Here is a 21,159-nt window from a genome sequence, read left to right on the forward strand (position 1 = left end):
TTGTTTTCGCTTGTATTTGTGTCGCGTGGAGCGCATGAATTAAAACTTTGTGTGTCTGTGAGTGCGCGCGCGCGCGAGCGACAGCGAGAGGGAGAGAGACAAACAGAGGCTGCAAAGAGAGAGAGAGAGAGGATGGGGTGGGTGAGTGAAAAGATTATCGACGCTTAAGCCGCGTGCGCCTCACCCGTCCGCATCTCACGCGCTCACCTGCCCTGGGACCTGTTCTGGGACATACAAACGCACCTTTTTGCTTCTATTTAGGCCCCTCGCGCCGCCTAAACACCAGGTGATATGGATTAATTGACTTCTTCACTACCTCTGGAAGGTGCGGCTGCTTTTCCAAGTTCTTCCACCTCGGGACGGCCCGCCCTGCGCTCAGGAGGGGATTAGAGAAGAGAAACCCGCTACTCGGTAAGGTCTTTACGCCTCATTATTATTCAGTCAATTAAGCTGAATAACAACCAGACACAAAGCGCCAATAAAGGATTTTCAGCTGTCGACATGGTGTTCTCCTCCAGTGCGTCTTTGCAAGCTAACGAATCAAACGGTGTCTTTTTTTATTATTATCAGTAGAATATTTATTAGCTGTCAAAGAAATAAGAAAAAGCCGAAACTTACGCTCAAGTCTTATCTATGTTCTTTCATCGGCTTATTCTAATACTTTTTATTGGCTAATTTAACAGACAGAATTGTTAAAGCAACCCTGACAGGCTTTCTCCACTATTTCTGCTCTTAATGAAAGTCTTTCGTATTACTCCTGATTAAACACCAGTTCCCGCCCCCATGTGAAGCAGGTTGAGGACTTCAGGTGAGAGCGGCCATCCATTCACCACTTTACCAGTTTAAATCCTCATAAATGGGAAGTGACAGCTCACTAAGAGGGATTTTTAAGCTTAGAAACAACCTGATTCATGAGCAGTGTGGAAAACGGTGGAAGGTGGTCATGTAATGGTTCACATGTTCACATCAGACATTCTTACAAGCAGACTGAACATCCACGGTCTGCTTTCAGGCATTTGCTATAACCAACTGCTGCTAAAGAATTGATGAATGGACTAATACTACATAGTCAGTGTGAAATGTGTTTTACTAATGCATCACTGCAGCCGCGGACATGCACAGCAACGCGTCTACACGCATCATACAGTGAGACGTTTCCTCGGATATTTCGCTGCATCATGCCCTCTGAAACATGACTCACTGAGCCTTGTGTCATGCTAATAAGCGTCCCAATTGTGGCTCCATGTGAATGTGGGCTGCTTATCCGGCAGAGGTGCAGTGTGTCTGCATCCGCCTGTGCTTTGTGCTGAGACACTCAGACGGAGCGAGTCCCGACACTCAGAACTGAAACAGAAGAAGAAGAATGAGGCCGGCTGCGTTCTGAAGGCCCACCCAGGCTTTACTTATTCATGATGTTATTTTTAAGCTTAGCTACATTTTTGATGCCTCCTGTTTGGCAAGTTTAATACTGAAGAGAACTTGGGCGTGTCTGTCAACCTCATTGTACCAAACACAGACACATATATTTAGACCAAGGATCAAGGTTATTTTTATTTGGCAAGAAAAGAGTTTATTTATGGAGAACTTGACTTGATGTTGTGCACAGAGACACTAAACAAGTGGAACATTCAACCTCTTTCCTTAATGTAATTTCCCTCAGCTCCCTTTTCAAAGTCAGAGCCACAAAGCTCTAAAATATTAATACAAAATTCTCCCAAACAACGATATGATGCATTAAACTCTTGATCCCGAAATGCCATGTCTGACGTCTCGTAGCGTTATGAAAGGGTTGCTTCTGAAACCTGAATAATGTGAGAGGTAATTCCATTTAAAACGCGTCTCACAGCCTCTCAGAACAACGGAGACACTTCCCACAGAACAAAAACTCCAGCTTACTGTGGCAGAGTGTTAAATACTGAAAATGTAGGAGCAACTGCTTTATTGAGCTCCGAAAGGTTTTTAGTTTGACCCTAATCCGGTTCACTGGATAGAAAGTCTGACTTAAGTCTGAAAAGCCTCATTAAAGAGTTCCTGATGACAGCAGAAGCAGTTCTTCTGGTGTTTTCAGTGTTTTCAGAGGCCATCATCAGCTCTTTCTGAATGGGGAGCTCAGATATTCGCATGTGAACGTGTTGTGTTTTACACAATAACACGTTTAAAGACTGTGGGAACTGGGAGAGATTTCCTTTTCTGGATTTTTCGAGCTGTTCTCAGATCAGGGATGTTTGATGCAGTGTGAACATTATTAAAGACAAGAAAAAGCTGCCAGCGCTTCGAACACTGTAACGTCAAAGATAGGTCTGCTATTCTGCATTAGCCTCGGATGAGCCGAACACGCCATCCAGCTGTGTATCTGACAGCGAATCCGTCTGCCTTCATCATGGAGGTGCGTCTTCAGTGGAAGATGCTAGAATTTGCTTAGGAAGGAATAACATGTAAAAACACAGCACTGCAGATGTTGGAGGGGCGACAACCGGCTCAGAGAATCAGACTTGTGCTCGACGGGTTGAAAGGTCAAGTTGATTTCAAACCTCTGCTGTTACAGGACTGTGCGTTCAAATACTTTAGTCACACACCCAGATTGATTTTGTGAAGAACCAACACAAAAACCACAGAGTTCAGAGCGCCATGGACCTCACTAAGAGCCGAAGTTCCAGGAGTAACTGTTCGGTGGATTGATTTTGTGTTGGTGATGGAGAATTGAGGATCAACGCTAACACCCACCCCATTTTTCTCCAGGTCGTTTTACACTTTTACTGGAGACAGCTGCGATGAACTAATTCAGTCAGTGCGGTTAGATGAACGCCATCGGATCGGATTATCGGCTAAATTACAATAAGACTGAGTTATTCAGCTCATGTAGACACCTTAATCTGACAAAAAACAGATCGGATCGGATTAAGACCCCGAAATAACTCGATCCAAACGTGCACTGAACGTGCACGTAGACGACAGTAGATCGGATCGAGCGTTCTGCGCATGCTCAAGATTTTTTCCCGCGATCGTCACCCGGAAGTGGAAGGAGACGATATTACTGTTGCTGTCGTCAGAAAGAAAGAAACAACGCGATGGAGAATGCGCCGTTGTGCATCGTCTGTGCCATAACCAGCTCATCACAGATGGAGAGGGACGCAGCTTCATCTTCGCCATCTTTCTGAATGCCTGAGTTTGTTGTTGTTGGTGGTGAAGACGTCAACAGGAAGTGGCTCTATTAGCGATAGCTGAAATGGGGACAGCGCCACCTATCGTACCGGGGTATGACATGCTTTGTGTCAGTGATTCCATTCATTCACCGACATATATCCAAGGATAATTACCCTCAGATAAGGAGCAGAACCCAACTGTAGCTGTAATCCAGTTAATCTCATCATGGAGACCCACTGAGTGATGCGCTGCTGCAACTGCCAGACTGAGTCCCTCCTTCCACAGCTGCTTTCAATTCAATTCAATTCAATTTTATTTATATAGCGCCAGATTACAACAATTGTCATCTCAAGGCACTTAAGTAATATAGTCCAATTCAAGCCAATTGGAATTCAATTAATTGTAATCGTAATCCAATTAATTCATATAGAGCCAATTAAAATAATTAATATCCTAGCTAAGGAAACCAACAGATTGCACCGAAACTTGTCTTCAGTCCAATCTCCCGTCCTGAGCGTGCCTGTGGCGCCTGTGGAAAGGAAAGACTCCCTTTTAACAGGAAGAAACCTGTTAATACTTTGCTGTCATTCCTCTGCACGTCTAACACGTCATGTCAATGTCGGTTTCCCAGCTTAACAATGCCAATAACTTCAAGTTCAAAACTCAGGATGCAGATTAACTTCTGCTTTACTCAGACTTTGATCAGTTTATATGTAAATTAGGATGATTGTGTACTTCTTATCACGATGTAAAACCTTTTTATGTTCAACTTCTAATTAGATGATAATTGTTGACTTCATGTACAGATCCTTCGCTTTAATTGAGTGTTCGCATCCAAACTGGAGGAAAGATCCACTTTCAGGGTCTCAGATTCAAACGGACAAATAAGTATAACTATAAATAAAACATATGAATACTCTTAATACGTCTTAAATACTTTCATGTGAATTGTTTGCAGCTAATAAAGTCTGGACTTCACCAAAAAATGCTTTGCTTCTTCCTCTTTAGTGTCTTTTTAGCAGTGAAACGAAGCTCGATTTAGTTGAGATCAGGTGACTTTGCCACTGCAGAACGTGCCGTTTTTATACCCTGAAAAAGTCTTTTGGGGGGTGGAAAGATTCCCCTCCTCTGCTTCTGTCTCTGAACATCCAGGCTTTTTACGTAGCTGAGCTCACGTGTGTGTAGAAAACTGTTGATTTGGTCACTCCTCGTGGAGTTTGGCCTGTTTCTCTTGCTTTAAAAGTTTTTTTTTACTGCATATTGTTGGATTGCAGCCACAGCTGTTGGCAAGTGCTGCTCTTATAATCATCTTCAGACCTTCTTAACTGATGAAGAAGTGATGAAGTCACAGCCCACACAGTGACACAGCTTTTGAGTGAGTTATCCAGTAGCATTTAAGCCTCTTTATATTAGAATGGAGTTGGAAGGTTTCTGTCTGGCAGACATAGACCCAAACTTTTTTCCATCATTGATTTTTAACAGCACATATGAGGGCAGTCTATGTAATAGCTCCACTTTATCATCCGCTAACATTTTATTGTGGCTGTGTGTGTGTTCAGTTTTACCTTTAATTACTAAAGTTGGTGACTGTACCTTATAAAATATGAAGTTATTACCAAACAGTTTAAGGCTGCACTGCCTTGGCAGAGGGCAAACTGGCGGACTGCCATCTAACTTATTGTTTCCCTGCTCTCCATTGTGCTTCTACTTATTTAGGCCATGTAATATTATCATTTATAGATGGTTCTTCTTTAAGAAAAAAGGCACTAAAAGCTCTTACATAGCAGCTGCTCAGCTGCTGCTGTGTGTTCTGCTGTAGTTGAATGACGGAGTCATTTCCGATCGGATCTATCTGCAATCGATCTTTTTTTTCTTTCTTGAATTAATTTGAATGCCATAACATGTTAATAATAAGCCGATATTGTGGGCTGCCGAGATGCATTTGTGCTTAATCCGTCCGCAGCACCTGATCTGGCAGCGGTGGTTGGGGGGATTTCTGCGGCCTGGAGGGGTGATGAACCCAAATAAATGTGTCTTCTCCTTATCCTTCACAGACACACATTTTATGCATATTGTGCAAATAGGTTGACATCAGGGAAAACCCTGAAATATGCCCAAATAGCCGATTTAACATTCCTTTTTGGCACCAAATCGCTGTTTAGCCACGTCAGCACCAGGCGAGTTTTTTTGTTTGTTTGTTTATTTGTTTGTTTGTTTTAGCTGACGTAACTTCAGCCTCTCAGGCGATCGATGGCCACAATTCAATGATCTGAAGACTGAGCCGATTTCACATCCCTAGAACGAAGCCTCAGTCAGAAACTACACTGCCACCATAATGTTTGGGTAAAACTTTATGTAAAATCAAATAAATGTGGCATTACTGAGAAAAATACTCGTTAAGTAGATCTGAGATGGAGGTGAAGTGAAGACGCAAAGGTTTTGAGGATCAAATGGTGATTAAATGGCAAGCTTTTAGTTTTATTGCTGTCTGTGAAACTACAGAATGATGTAGAGGGTGATCAATAGCATTGATTTAAGAAAGAAAAATGAGGAAATACAAAGTTTCAGCCCAACAGTCCTCATCTTAAGCTCAAATTAATTCATAACTAACTTCGGTGTGTTCTGTTAAATGGCTAAAATAACAAGAATTGTGTGAATGTCCAAATATCCAGACCCAACGAACAGAAACAAGCGAGCAGAGGATGGAGCCAGGTAACTCTCAGCTGGCCGGGGTGTTGGCAGGACTCGTTTCTGTGTGATGGACTGAGGAAGGGTCCGGGTCATACCCCGTCTTTCACTCCGTGTCAGCAGGGGAACGACCCAGCCCCCAGTGACGCTGTACGAGATGAGCCAGCAGTTCATAGCAAGCCTCTCACATGCGAGTCGGTGCTCATTGTCAGTCAAGACTCTGAGCTTTGCACAGTAACGCGGCTCACTGTGGCGCCAGAGGTCAACCCTCGAAAGAAACACGGCGTTATTGACGGCTCCTTTGTGAAAGAGGATCATTCATGGATTACATCATTTTGTGGTAGTTTGCACACCAAACTTGGATCCACACGATTATGTTAATCCAAATAATTGCTTGTGAAGACATAAGGACACAAACTGTGATGTTTCAGCCCCGTCTTGATCAAAAGCCACATTACAAATAAGAGATGACCTCAGAGGCTCTTCTCCAGTCAACAAAGACACTAATTTCTGTCCAAATACCAGAAAAGCATGAGGTGGGGGTCACCTATTACCACCATCTATCCATTTTCTACACCCTCTTCATCCAATAAGGGGGGTGGAGCCTGTCCCAGCCCACCATGCACAGTCAAACTCTCTTGAACCTGCATATTTTATTTCACTATAGAGAAGAAAAACATGCAAGCACAGGGAGAACATAGCCACCACAGCACCATGCAGCCCCCAACTCATTAGGAAACGCTCTCCCATGTGAGGGTTAACTAAAGCCTTTCAAAGTCCATGCTGGTTAAAGTAGAAAAGTCATCGGCAGCATCCAGTGACCTGCTCCCACAGATGGATGTTTGTCCTTCTCCTGGCTTCACTTCCAGCACAGCACAGAACTCTCTTCCTCTCCCGTCTTCTTCCTTTCATCCTCTCTCTTTTTCTTTCCTGCTCCGACGATGGCCTGCGTCACCCTCTTATAATTAGTTTGAAAGTCTGAACCATCCACAGAGGAGGAAGCACGGCTCAGGTCTCCTGGATTTAACAGCGTGGCTGTTTAGTCTTAACTGTAGTCCGGAGGAAGTTTCCCTAAAGAGACTGAAAGTCATGAGCGGATCAGTTTGACAAGAGGGCTCCTGAAGTTCCCTCCTGCTGATTAAAAGTTTAATTAATGTCACATCTCAATGTTTTAGCTTCATGTACAAGATGCACAACATGCAGATAATTTATTTCTTCTGTCAAGCAGGATTTAGGACTCTGCAGTCAGTATGAAGAGAATTAACTCAGTCAGGCAGGAGATGTTGTGCCCGAATTCATTAGAATTTTTAAATGTTTGTTACTATTTATCTGGATTTTAATTCTTCATCACGTGATCAAACCTTCAGGCTTTACACCTGTGAACATGTCTGAAGGTGATCTGTGATTTTCCTGCACGATGATTTAAGAATAAATTGACTAAATTAAGAAGAGCTGAATGCAGTAAGATCCAATGAGCAGTGGTGAAAAACTCCACCCTCATTGAGGATTGACTAAAGTTAGAAGATCTGGTTTAATTCCACATGTTGTGAGTCAGTAATTGGTGGCTTTTTGTCTGAATAAACCTTCTGACTAACGGGATGAACCAGTTTGTGTTGAATAATTGCAAACAGAGTTTACAGCATTTACACAATTCTGATTGTTTTGGTCTCACTTTTTTTATCCTATTTCCACATCTGACATAAATACTCATTACCTTTTACTTAAAGAGTGGAAAAGAGCAGAGACTCCATAACTTTGATTGAAAGCTGATCTCTGAGATTATCTCTGTTCTGTTCAGTAATGCATAAAAAATCCAATAAATGTCTAAAACATGAAGGAACCTGTTAAATGTTTTTGCTTCAGGAAGCCAACAGAGACGATGCACTAAGATAAACATCAAGTGCGTCCCGCTGCATATATTCCATATGTATGACTTGCCTTATTTGTCACCTTGAGAGAAGTATCTTTGTGAACTTTAACTCGTATTTTACCCCATTGTTTAACTGGCCCGTGTGACGCATCGACAGGGCCCGGCGTCTCTCTGTGTCGGTCCTTCTCCTTCAGAGGTCATGAGGCATGGCTTATGTGTCTGTCTCTGGGAGGTGAACTGATAATTGGATTGTTTTCTGTTTGCTTCCCTTTCAGGGTAAATATGCAAAGCTCTACAGCAAGATTTAGAGAACGCACCCCTATAAAGTTTAAAGAATTGTTCCAGATTTGAAATGCATTGATTTTAATTGGTACGCGCCATGACGGCTCAGCCTGAGAGTGTGTGAGACTGTTCACATCATTTAAATGGCGCGTTTGTCTGAGTAAACACTCACTTTCCTCATAATTCCTGCGGTGACAGCGGGGAAGGCTGACACATACACATACAAGGCAGCAATTGTTGGGTTTCTGTTCTCTAGTGAATCAAATCTGAGGCAATCTTTTGAGTGGGTGGCAGTATAGACAATGTTCCCAGTGGTCATAAAGTAGCTGTTCGAACTGGAAACGGGCCATGAGGAGGAAAAACGACAACAATTGGAGAGAGCTCTTCTTCAGAAATAACTATCTGCAATGTACTATCATATCTGAGAAAATACGAGTCAATCTTTAATGTTTGGAAGCAGCACAAAACCAGCAAAAATACACTTTTTTTTGCTTTTTAATGAAAGTTTTTATCATTTCACCTTCTGGTCAGTGTAAGTCTTCCATAGATTTATAAAGTGAACGAATCTGCTGAGTGATTGCTGGCATATATATATTTATATATATTTATATTTTATCTCTGGCACATTTAGACAGATCATTGCTGGCAAATGTATTCCATTAGTCTTATTTTTTGTAGCAGCTTTTCCAGCTAAGTCCAACTCTGAGTGCTTTAAAAAGCAATAAAAGAACACAAGCGAGGAAAAGAATATAAAAAGTGTGAAAGAATAAGCGCACATTAACAGTAAATAACAGTTGAATACTAATAAAACAGAAAATATAAAGTAACAAGTCAGTAATTCAGTGAGTGGAACATAAGCTCTTTCACAAGGTTTAAGCATGGCCTCATAAACAGAGAAGCTGCTGGTGTTTCCGACCCAGACCGGCGGCTGATTGCACAGGAGAGGAGCCCGAAGCCTCCTGCTTTGGACCTGGAACAACAAGTAAGCCTGCAGCCACGGAGCAAAGAGTTCTGGAGGAAGCTGTGCGATCTATAAGATGAGATGGAGCAAAGCCATTTTTTAAAAAGGTGACGGTAACACAGACAACTCATAAGATGCATCTGTGAGACGTGGATTTGTCTCTCCTGATGCAACAGTGCAGGAATGAGTTTCTTAAATCCCCGTTGAGCTTTGCTAATTATGCCTCCATCATTTTTATTCATGTTGGTGACCTCATGGACAGTAATACCGTCACAGTTTAACCTTCAGCCTGTGAAGACGTCTAATCAGCCAGCGTGAATAAAAACATCTGGATGGGTTCACAAGGCCTGAAAGTTATTTAAGCCGCTGAGCAGCAACAGCTCAGATTTATTCAACTTGGACCACAGTTACAAACAAGTTTCTGATCACAGGCGCTGATTGAGGGCTCACTTTTAATATTGTAGCAATGAGAAGGTTATTTTTTATGGATTTATGATGGATTTCCACATGAAGCATTTACAGTAGTTATGTCGCTACACTGAATGTTTGCACGTGAGACTCTTTATTAAGTTTTAACTCAATTTGATTCCTATTTGAACGCAGCTGGAAGATAAAATCGGCACAATTAAGGATTCTAGTTTCCTTCACAGTGTACATGCAGATGTTATGAGCACCTGACTTTCTACTCCACAGGTGAACTTCTGTGCTTTATTTGAACTCTTTAGCTACATCAGAATAGTCTTCGGCTAATAAACGCTTTAAGGATATTTACAGATCAATATTTTTAGGGTTTTATGATGAGTTTTTCAGTTTTAGATCCCTTTGCTCGTATCCAGAGCTGCTGCTGTTTGGTGGTACATTAAGGATGCTCATGTAAAAAAGCTGCAAATACACCTTGTCACACACAGAAAGAGGTATTTCTAAGGAACTATTTGGTGAGAGTGAGTCAGACCTGTATTCTTTAATATTTTTGATCATTTCTCATCATGCACACATCCACAGTAGGTGAATCTTTTGACTGGTACGTCAATATGTTCAATTCACCATTCCGAAAGGGCACTAAAAATAAGAGTCTGTAGTTAATTTTATCTGGCCTTTTATAGCGTTTTAATCTGTGAGAATAATTTAAATGCTGTTAGGCGGCCTTGCTGTTGCAAAACAAGGGTCTTTAACTTTGAATATACACAGCCAACATTTCAATTATTCAGTTGTTCTGGTCCTGATTTAAAGAGATGAGACCATCACAGATAAAAGATTTTCCTCCCTCCTTATGGAGTGTTTTAGCTTCCTATTTGGTCAAATTGTACCTCATCCACTTATTATTATTATTATTATTATTTCATGTTGAATTGAGGCCTGTCTGTGCGAGAGAGCTCTCTGATTGGCTGGAGAATCCAGGATTTCACACAGGTCAATTTTGCCCTATTGCTCGTCTGTGTCCAGTCTCCGTCCCCACCCAAAAGGCCGTGCTGCCACTGCCTCTACATCCATCCATCCATCCATCCATCCATCCATCCATCCATCCGTTTTCTATACCCGCTTATCCGGGGGTCGAGTTGCGGGCCTTTCATAGCCGTCATCGGGCGAGAGGCGGGGTTCACCCTGGACAGGTCGCCAGTCCATCACAGGGCCACACAGAGACAAACGAGACAAACAACCACACACGCGCTCACTCCTAAAGACAATTTCAGAGACACCAGTTAACCCAACATGCATGTTTTTGGACGGTGGGAGGAAGCCGGAGAACCCGCAGAGGGGAGAACATGCAAACTCACATCGCCACTCCTTTAACACATTTCTATCTAATCATATTCTTGGACTTCTCCCAAACTTCTCCAAAGATAAGCAAACACTGCTTTGTTTATGTCTGCATCTTCTCAGCATTCATGTTTCCTTTGTTAAAAACACTAGATGGCATGTGCCAGCTGGCAGATTGTCATTTGTTTGAAGTAATATTTCTTTCCTCAGGTGGTTATGGCACGAGGAGACCAGGGATGTGAAATCGGCCTGTCTGCAGATCATTAGATCGTGGCTGCTGTCGCTTGCCGATAGTCGCAGTTACGTCAGCTGGAAAAAAATAAAAACTCGCCTGGTGCTGACAGCAATTTGTTGCCGAAAAGGAATGCTACATCGACTATTTGGGCATATTTCAGGGTTTTCCTGATGTCAACCTAACGATATGCATGTGTGTGTCTGTGAAGGAGAAGCAGAAGACACATTTATTTGGGTTCATCAGCCCTCCAGGCCGCAGAAACCCCCCCCCCAACCACCGCTGCCAGATCAGGTGCTGCGGATGGACGGATCTCGGCAGCCCACAATATCGGTTTATTGTTAACATGTTATGGCATTAAATTAATTCAATATCGCCTTAAAGATCAACATTTTGAAAAAAAAAAGATCACGATCCTCCCTTCGATGGACGATCCGATCGAAAATGACTCCATCCCTACAGGAAACCCAGAAGTGGGAGCTTTTATTGCCAAGGGTTTGTGTGAAAAAGCCCTAACAACCAGAAATAACTAATTTCAGTCATTTTTATGAAATGGTCAAAAAGTCCATTGATATTTGCTAAAATCAGGCTTTAGAGCAACAGGAAACTTCAGTGGCAGCAGTGGTTATTGGTATTTATCAGCTCCTGCACTGATCTGCACTGATGGGAACACAGCACATTTCTGCATGTGCTAATTATTAATCAAGAGTTAAGATGCTGCATTTTTCTTTGTATAAACTTCCTTTTACCGACTGCAGCGTCTCATACGAAGGCTCTGAAACCAAAAGAGAATAAACTGATGAGCTAGCTGGCAGCTCACTTTGGGGTTGATGTGTGCAGGATTAGAAACTGAAAACTGTTTTACTTAAATCCAGCCTTAAAAATCTGGATCACAGCGTAGGCTTTGGGTTTCCACACCCACACGGTTGTCCTCCATTATTACATCGCTCACATTTCCCTTTCTCATCTTTCCGTTCTTTGCAGCCTCATGCGTTTTCCCCCTCTTCCCCTCGCTCTCCGTCTTCCTCTGTGTGCATCGGAATGCCTGTTAGTTGTTGGTAGAGTGAAGCGGTTGCATTATCTAAATACATTATTGATGCGAGCAGCACTCTGACTAACAGGCACACACACAAACTTCACCGCTCACTCACATAATAAAAACATACATCCACTCTGTGTCACACACACAGTCACGAAAAGTGCCTCGGTTTGTTTTTGTGTGCACACGCAAGACAAAGTAAAGGCAGCGCATGTTTGTTTATTACTGAGGAAGCACAGCCGACTCTGTTTTTAAGTAAAGATTAAGCAGTCAAGCTGCTGGAATTACACCCACTGAAATATTACTGATTCACACCCTGTTGGGAGCTGAAGGAGACAATCGCTCGGTGAAAATAACCAAAGACATGTCAAGAGAAAGAGCCAGAAAATGGGGGAAAGTAGAATTTGAGTGGCGAGGAGGCAGACATGGGAAGGAGGAGGGACAGAAGAGTTCCCAGCATCTCTTTTCTCAGGGCTTTGTAAGGGCCTCATTAAAAATGGATGATGTTTGGAGCAGAGTAAGGAGAAGTGGGACTCCACAAACAGCACCAGCAGCCCAGGCAGGCCTGGCCTTCTGTGATGAAGCCCTACTGTCATTTTAGCTTCATCTGTGTCTCCATCCTTGTCCTCTTCCCTCTTCTGTCTTTTTGTCTTCATTTCTCACTCAGTAGCTCTTGTCCAACCTCCCTCTTTGCTACCATCTATGTGTCAAACACTCTGATGGGAGAGTTTATCTTTCCTCCTCCCTAAATCTGCCTTCCCTGCTCATCCCTGCCGCTTTGCCTCCGTTTCCTTTTCTCACACTTGTTCGTTTGTTAATCTCATGGGACTGGAAAGGAAAGCTTCCTTTCATTGCACTTCTTTTGCTGCTTTTCAGAACAAAACCAAGTGTTGTGCATTGAAAAGTCATTGATAGAAACACCAGAACTTGGGACTACACCGATCTGAAGTGCACTTTATTTTGACGTTTTGCATGTCCTCAGGAGATGAAGATACGGCGTCCTGGTCCTCTTCAGAGGGATGATGGAGGAACAGCGAGCGGAGCGGGACTGTAACCGGCGCCTTCATGGAGCCCTGATACACAGGGCAGCGAGCAGGTGTGTGAGTGTCTGTCTTTCTCAATACTCATATCAAACAGATTTGTTTGTGTACGCGACAGGAAGGATGACATTAGAGGGCTTACAGAGCGTGGGAGAAGGTGAGAGTGAGACAAACGCTGGACTGGTGTCTGTCTGTAGCTGCAGTTACCTGAAACAGACCTGTAAGGTTGAAGTGAAGCTCAGTCTAATCTGGCTCAGTAGGAGTGACGCACTAACTCCCTGTCAGAGCCTGCAGACATTCTCTGTAATCCCATTTGCCTGCTCTGTGTCTTTCTGCTCGTGTGCATTGAGTGTTGTGCAAAAATGTGTGTTTTAGCATGTCTTAAAGAATATATATTCATAAAGAGTATATGAGACTATTGATAGTAGGAAAGAATATGATGATGTGAGGAAATAAACACAAGAGAGCACACGTGTTAGCAGTGAGGGAAGAGCCCTTCCAGTCCATACAGTGCAGCTGGTGTGTGTGTTTCTTTACAGCATTTATTACACTGCCAAGCCCTCAGCAATAAGGAAAAAGCCAACACTTCTGTCAGAGATGGCTCTTTCCTGCCGCAGTTTTAAAACAGACACGGCTACCTGAGATGAAACCAGCTTGAGCCATTATGTGTAGAAAATGTAATACTTTTTATTTGTATCATGTATGATCCTATTATTAATTATTATGAATTTAAGTGAATAACAATAGATTATCACTGATGATAAAGTTTTACTAAATCGGTTTGCACAAAGCTGAGAAGTTTGCTAAAAATGCGACGAAATGCAACTTAAATCTGTATTTTTTTAATTAGTTTGAACCTTTCTTTGAAAGACACAAGTGCAAAGGAAATTATTTTCAGTATTTTCACTGATCAAACTTGACTGTGGTGCAATCAAAAAAGTTGTTCCAGAGTCGTGTTTCCCATCAGTTTCCCTTTATTTACACTTTTTAATGCTTTGGGAACTGAGGACACTGATTGTTGCAGTTTTACAGAGGAATCTGTCTCCATTCCTGCTGAATCCCAGATTCCAGCTGCTCAGCAGTCCCTGGTTGTTCTTGTCTGGTTCTCCTCTTCATGATGCTCCAACATCTGCAGCAGGAGACAGATGTGGACTGCAGGCAGGCAGCCGAGCTCACACACTCTGTGTGTATGAAGCTGCTGGAAGTCCTGCAGAATGAGGTCTGGCATCGTCCTGCTGAAATAACCACGGACCTCCCGGGAAAAGACGGCACCTTGATGGCAGCATCTGTCTCTCCAGAACTCCAACATCCAGCTGTGCATCAGTGGTACCTTCACCCAGATGAAGCCCTCCATGCCATGGACTCTGATGCAGCCCCAGACCATCACAGACGCTGGCTTTAAACCTTTCTCTGAGAACAGCCTGGATGCTCTTTCTCATCAGTTTTTCCCAGAAGCAGCTGAAACGTGGACTCATCTGCCCACAGAACACGTGTCCACTGTCTTTCTGTCCATCGGATATTCTTGTGTTTCAAATACATGGATCAGGCGTGGCCATCAAACAGGCCAACATCATGTTGTTCCTAGAGCACCTCCTCTTCTTGCTTTCTTCAGAGGGGATAGAAATAAAGTAGCCTGGTTAAGTACGTCAGACAAAGGTTTTTAGGTGTAAAGCAGGAAGTTCTCCACAGTGAGGATATGAGTCTCCTGCTCTTTGTGGTCGGACTTTGGCATAATCTGAGTATCCAAGGTGTTATTTAACCCCATGAGACTCCTCAAACTTCACCGGGTTCTCTGGCCATAACGCAGCTCGTACTCATCGTGGCATCATTGCCCAGAGATGTAGTGACATCGTACTGCTTTAGCCATCTTCATCAGCTTCAGTCTGAAGAATTCATCCTGATATACCAGGCAGCAGCGGGGCAGGTGACGTGAGATGAGCTCATGGACAGAGAATGTTTCTGCTCATAGTGGATATCAGACTTCCTTCTTGGGTAATAGTTTCAGGTTACATTTCCGGATGAGGCAGTAGACTGTGTGGAGTGAAAATAGTTTCAGCCTATGGAGCTACGCTGATTATCACAGTTTTTCATGCAGTGCTGCTTGAAGGTCACAAACATCCAACTGTGGCGTCTGTCCTTGCCCTCTTGCACATAGATTTCCCCAGACTCCCTGAATCTTTCCACTATTTCATGCACAGTGGACAATGAAAGACTGGAAAAACCGGAGCTGTTTGCTATTTTCCACAGAGACATTATTTTTTGTCATCCTTCTGATTTATGTTGGCTCGCTGTAGTTAAAGGGGAACTCCGGTATTTTTAAACCTGGACCTTATTTCTGGCATGAAATACGTTCATCTACTCACCGAGAACAGTTTTTTTAAAGTCGGCGTCCTTCGGAAGATATTTAGATAACTCAAGATCCATATAACGGAGTGAACGGGGCTTAGAGGATGCAGCCTCTAAATAAGGCATTATCTGTCTTTATTTCACCAATACTTTAAGAAGAATGAATGAATGAATGAACGTGTGCTATAGCTCTGTTAGCTCATAGCTGCTGTGTTGTTGTTATTGGCGGCTATCGGGGGGGCTTATAGAGGGCTTTCTACACACTCGTCTACTGGGATGATGTCATCGACGCCCGCTGCTGCAGCACAGCTCATTCACTCCGGTAAGGACATCCATCAAAGTTGTCGTCCACATCGTCAAAATCTGATAAATATCCTGCCATGTTGCACAAAACTATCAGCAGCAAACTCTGTGTGAAGTTAGCCGACTGTCACAGAGCACAGAGTGAATAAACTGTGCTGCAGGGGGGCGTGTGGATGAAGTGGTCCCAGTAGACGAGTCTCTCAGAACCTCCCAGACCAAATTTGAATATAAGACTAATTTCTACTAAGTTACCTACTCGTATGTGGCTAAAGGGAACATCTGTATCTTGTAATCTAGTGTTTATATGCTGTGTTGGTAATGTGAGTTGACCTGAAAAGAAACTGACTTGCTATTTATTAATTTACCCATTGAACGGGTCACTTTATTCATCATCGCTGCTATTGCCCCCCCCTGAGAAATTTGTCAGGAGCCGATGCTGAGTTTGAATGACCATTTCCTCCCTCTTTCTCGTTCTTTGTGTAGATTTTTTGTTTCGGACACACATTCAGGCTCCATCAGCAGAGCGAGGACTGTCACATAAAATCTGATGATGCAGCAGCTTCCCACAGGGTTGTGTGGAGGTGTGGAAATGTTCATTTGTGCTCCTCAACAGCTGTGAAATACTTTGTAAATGTTGTTTTTTTTCTCCCGGATCATCTGCTTTGTTCTTTCCTCCTTCCACTGAAATTCGCTGTCATGCTCAACTGCAGCACATTAACCACTTAGAATAAAAACAGGGAGCATCTTATTTCTCATTTCAAAAACTAAAATGACTCAAATCACGAAACAACATTGATTTATTCCTTTTTATGGCTTGTATATGGGACTCCAGATAGTGTCCAATGTGACAAAACCTGAGCATTTAACCCCAAAAGTGTCTGAATCTGCTCCGACATCATTGTGCAGCATCATAAAACACACGAGTACCAGTCATGGGTGAGCACAATGTGTGTAAATGCAAAATGATTTACAGATTATAGTGCAGTCTCTAAAAACATCTTAATACGTTCTGAGTTGTATGTTTTATAAGAAGTAATGTTCTCAAAGCTCCATTTCTGCATTTGTGTTGAGGGCCTGAGAGCATTGTGAGAAACCTGATTCCTTCCCCATAAACAATAATCTAATAGAAAGAGAGGAGGGGACACACCAGAGAGTGATTACATGGTCAGTAGTGGGATGGCAGGAAAACATCGTGCTGGATGAGGGAAGGACCAGAATAACATCTGAGGCATATAGAGGCAAGAGATTGGTTCCCGCTTTAGTTTAATTCAGTTCAGTAATAACGATGATAATAATGCTCCCGTATCAGTAATTGTTAGAGATGGATAACAAAATAAGTTTAGATAGAAGTCACATGGTTGAAAGTTGTGGTTTAAATCTCCAGAGATCCCCATGAATTGATTGGCATTTTGTTGTTGTTGCTTGGCAACGGCTCAGCTGATGATGTCACATGCAGCATCAGCAGGTAACACAGGTGAACTCTCACAACAGTTCAGCATCCGGGGTGCAGAGACGCTCCTTCTCAGAGTCCAGGATTACTCTGTCCTCCGTCACCGCTCTCTGTCTCATTCGCACAGTTTTCCACGCCGATCAAGAGAAGAAACGGGTTAAACTTCCTGCTCACCATCTTCTACATCTCCTCTCTCTGTGGGCTCTTACTGCGGGTACTTCTTTAACTCAGTCTTCTGCTCCTACATGCACACAACCTTCCTTTTGGGGGGGTTACGCATCGCAACAGACGCATGAACAGCGTCCAAACCATTAAAAGCGTCCAAACCAATGAAAATAACTTATTAGAAAATCTAAAGAAGAAAGACACAAAGTCTCCAGAGCAGAAGAAGAATTAAAGTTTCTGTTATAACATGTATATTAAATGGATTTTCATTTAGAAAACAGTTATAATACATTTTATGATTCTAGTTTTACATACGTCATGAGAAACTGAGACTTTTAGACGTCATTTTTAAAGCAGTTTTTACAGTAATCGGCATCTCCTGCCCCCACCGTGGGGTTAGCAGAGGCCCTGGCAGCACATCCTGCAGCTGTTTGTAGAAGGGCCGAACTTATGCCCACGATTATTTAACAACGTCCGGTTTTAGGCTTTTGAAACCTGTTCAACATATGATGGTGCTGGCACATTGCTAAGCATGTCTGTAGGATGTAGGATGTCTACATCATGCAGTGATTCAAGCGATGTACATTCTTACAACCAGCTGAAGTCTAGTGAAACAAGTGAGACTGTGTTTGGTGCCTGATGTAAAAGGATAAGGTTCCCAGCTGCTTCTAAAATTACACCTTTTCAAAAGAAATAAGCTGACATTTCCTTATTTGATCTCTTATCTTGCATGCTGTGGCTGCAAAACAAGAACTGCCATGTTGTCACTGTTTGATCGTGGAGGAGTCTGCTTTGCTTGGTTTGTCCTTCATCTGTACAATCCACCGAGGATGGAGACATGTTTGTGGAATTAAAGGGTATTGATTGTGTATGTCCTGGTGTTTGGTGTTTGAAAAGCCCAGGCTTGGACGATCAGGGAAGGATTACAGCCAAAGAGGAAGCAACATCTCCAAAAATCTATCATTTTACAGCTTCGGGGTCTTTGTGTTTCTTTATATTTGTGTATGTATCCGTTTTAGCGGTGAGATCACTTCAGTGGTGAGCTGGTGGGATTATTCTGACCCGGACAAACAGGAGAGTGACGGGAGCGCCCCTTTTCATTGTGTGTCTGCAACCTGAGAAGTGATTGAAGTGAGATACTGTGAGTGAAGTAAATATGAAGAGTGAGATGTGGAAGGGAATACCAAGGGGCTGATGGGAGGGTATCCGCAGACAGATGGACGGATAATGTACTTTTGACTCAAGATCCCAAAGGATACGCTGTTGTTTGGCTATGTCACAACTTCCATCCCTAAGCTTTCATCTTTTATCATGCTTGTGGTTTCTCCTTTTCTCTCCCAGTTGGTGCATTTGTCTGCTCTCGCCTCTTATCCTCATCTGCCGGTCTTTTGTTTTTGGTGTTAATGCACCATCTATTAGAGATTCCTTCCTGCACTGCTCACTGAGGGACGCATCAGGCCTGCTGAGATCATTCACTCATTAATTCCATGCATTAGCCCACAGCTGTGTTCATGGATTGGATCAACCTTAAAGCTATTGTTTCACAATAGTTCTGGTGTTGTCATTCATTCGTATATTTGTCCTCCTATTGATTCATCATTTGACTCTTTTCAATTCTTTTATTCTCTATTAAATCACCCATCTTACTTTGGACACTAAATCTTTCATTGACTGCTACATTAGATGAGTCATTCATTCATTTCTTCACCTCTACATTCATGCTCCTGTTTCATCCATCATTCAAGGCAAAGTGATTCTTCATGAATACTCACCGTCCGAGGATCTGTTTCTCAGTCAGAGCCTGGCAGAGTCAGACTTTGATGATGTAAAGGGAGTATAAGGTATCAGCTAATGACAGAATATTGACTGTCAGTCACCTGGGACCAAGTTCTTTGTGTGTGTTTTGCACTGGTGTGTATTTTAACTCCATCCAATAGGTGTGAAAACCAGGAGCTCGGTGTGGATGTGGGGTTTGACAGCTTTGTGAGGGAGAAAATCCTGGACCTCATATGGCTGCTTATGGCATGATGATATGATTTGATCTTAGGGTTAGGGTTACTCAGATCTCTGAAGGCTCTGTTTGTGAGTTTGTCGCTCAAAAGCTGCCCCAGAATTTAGGTTCTGGGACTAAAGGTGTGTGCTGTATTTGGTGCATAGATGTCTCTGGATGTGCAGATGTATAAGGAAAACCTGTTGACCCGCTGTTCATGTTTGTTATGTTGTGTGCTTAGCAGAGGATGTTTAAGAGGTCCTGGTTAGATCCGGGCACGTCCCACTGGGAGGAGACCCCGGGAAAGACCCAGGACACTTTGGAGAGACTATGTCTCTCGGATGACCAGGGAACGCCTCGGGGTCCCCTCAGAAGAGCTGGAGGAAGTGACCGGGGACAGGGACGTCTGGGCTTCTCTGCTCAAGCTGCTGCCCCCGCGACCCGACCCCCGGATAAGCGGCAGATGATGGATGGATGGATTAGATCACCTTGGTTGAGGAACCAAGCGCGAAAAAACACGGAATTAGCACGAAAAAATGCGGGGATCTGTTGAATTTGCTTAAATTTCCACAATCGCGAAAAACTTGAGGGACCGTCTAATACTATTTTTACACTAGTTAAAAACCAAGAACAGCAGCTAACATCTGGCTCGTGAGAGCAGTGGGAAAGTGTTTAAATGGCGTTTGGTTCTGCATCAAATGACTCTGCAACAGACGAAGGTTTAAATCGGCTCGACATCAATAGGAACACAACACCCGACCTCACCTGTTCACTGAGGATGCTGCAGTTCATGCAATGAAAATAGGCACCGTCCACATTTTCTGAACAGAAAAACACGTCAACCAACCGTAACGTCTCACATGGAGACTCTGAAACCAACGGCAACAACATTTTATCGAGGGGGGGGAATGATTTCCACAAACTACGTGCTGATTTTCTAGCTTCTGAAATGGTATCAGACGAAACAAAAGTCGAGGTTTTGTCCATCTGTAGTCACACTTGATCACTGTGGTCTGTAATGCCCCCACTTATGGATGTTTCCTACTGTCTGCTGGCCTTAATGAGCACATGTGTGCATGTAAGCTGATCTGGCATTACCTAAATTATTCCAAGGTTCCACAATGGCCCATTAACTCAGTACCACATTGCGGGCTCATGAATCCATGTCCATTACGTCTACTTCACCAATTACCAGGACGTCAACAATCATTTGTGACAGCCACCTTCCTCACAACAGGGACCCATTTAAAGGAAAGTGTGTCGTTATTGGAAATCATGAACTATATTGATGGTTGTTGAGGCTTCAGTGTAATACCACATTAAGTGTCTCGTAACTCATGGCTAATAGCATATCAGGCTCCATGGTGCAACAAGTGACATCATTGTTGGCTTTAGTCCAAATATAACTCCCAGATGTTCCTCTGGTTCATCTCATGCCACTTTTGCAGGAAATAAATGCAGAGATAAACCAACCTTGGGGCCCTTTAAAATCCTAGATATCTTTTTCCAAAGTAGCTAATTGAATTACGTAGTTTTAACTCAGTGTCACCAGTGCTAATCTTGTCCGGTGCCTGAACTGATATTTAACTATAGATCTATGCTAAGTTTAACCGTAGATTAAGTGTTGATTTCAACTTTCAGTAACAGTTTTCAACTTCAGAATACAAAAGTAATTTTATAGATAAAATCCACCTGACAAATTCACAAAAATGAGTGAAACCCAACCCACTGTACAAGAATTTAACTTTAAATAACACTCACAGGACTAATAATTTATTGTGTGCAAACTTTCAAACTTTCTTTTGCAGAAATGTCCCCACGTTTGCTTTCCAAAGGAATATAAGAAGCCACTCTTGTCTAATTTCACAGGAATCTGTTTAAAAGGACAGAA

General features: G+C 42.9%; 1 protein-coding gene across 1 annotated transcript in view; it reads left to right on the top strand.

The window, feature by feature from the left end:
- The first annotated feature begins 267 nt into the window (after positions 1–267).
- frmpd1a (FERM and PDZ domain containing 1a) overlaps positions 268–21,159 on the top strand; it is a 46,304-nt gene continuing 25,412 nt past the window's right edge. Inside the window, exons 1-2 of the mRNA XM_072384192.1 lie at positions 268–411; positions 12,957–13,070. The gene's annotated coding sequence lies outside the window, so the exon portion shown is untranslated. The remainder of the gene's footprint in view (positions 412–12,956; positions 13,071–21,159) is intronic.

The sequence above is a fragment of the Leuresthes tenuis genome, unplaced genomic scaffold, assembly GCF_036924035.1.
Source record: "Leuresthes tenuis unplaced genomic scaffold, fLeuTen1.0.hap1 SCAF_4, whole genome shotgun sequence".
NCBI lineage: Eukaryota > Metazoa > Chordata > Actinopteri > Atheriniformes > Atherinopsidae > Leuresthes > Leuresthes tenuis.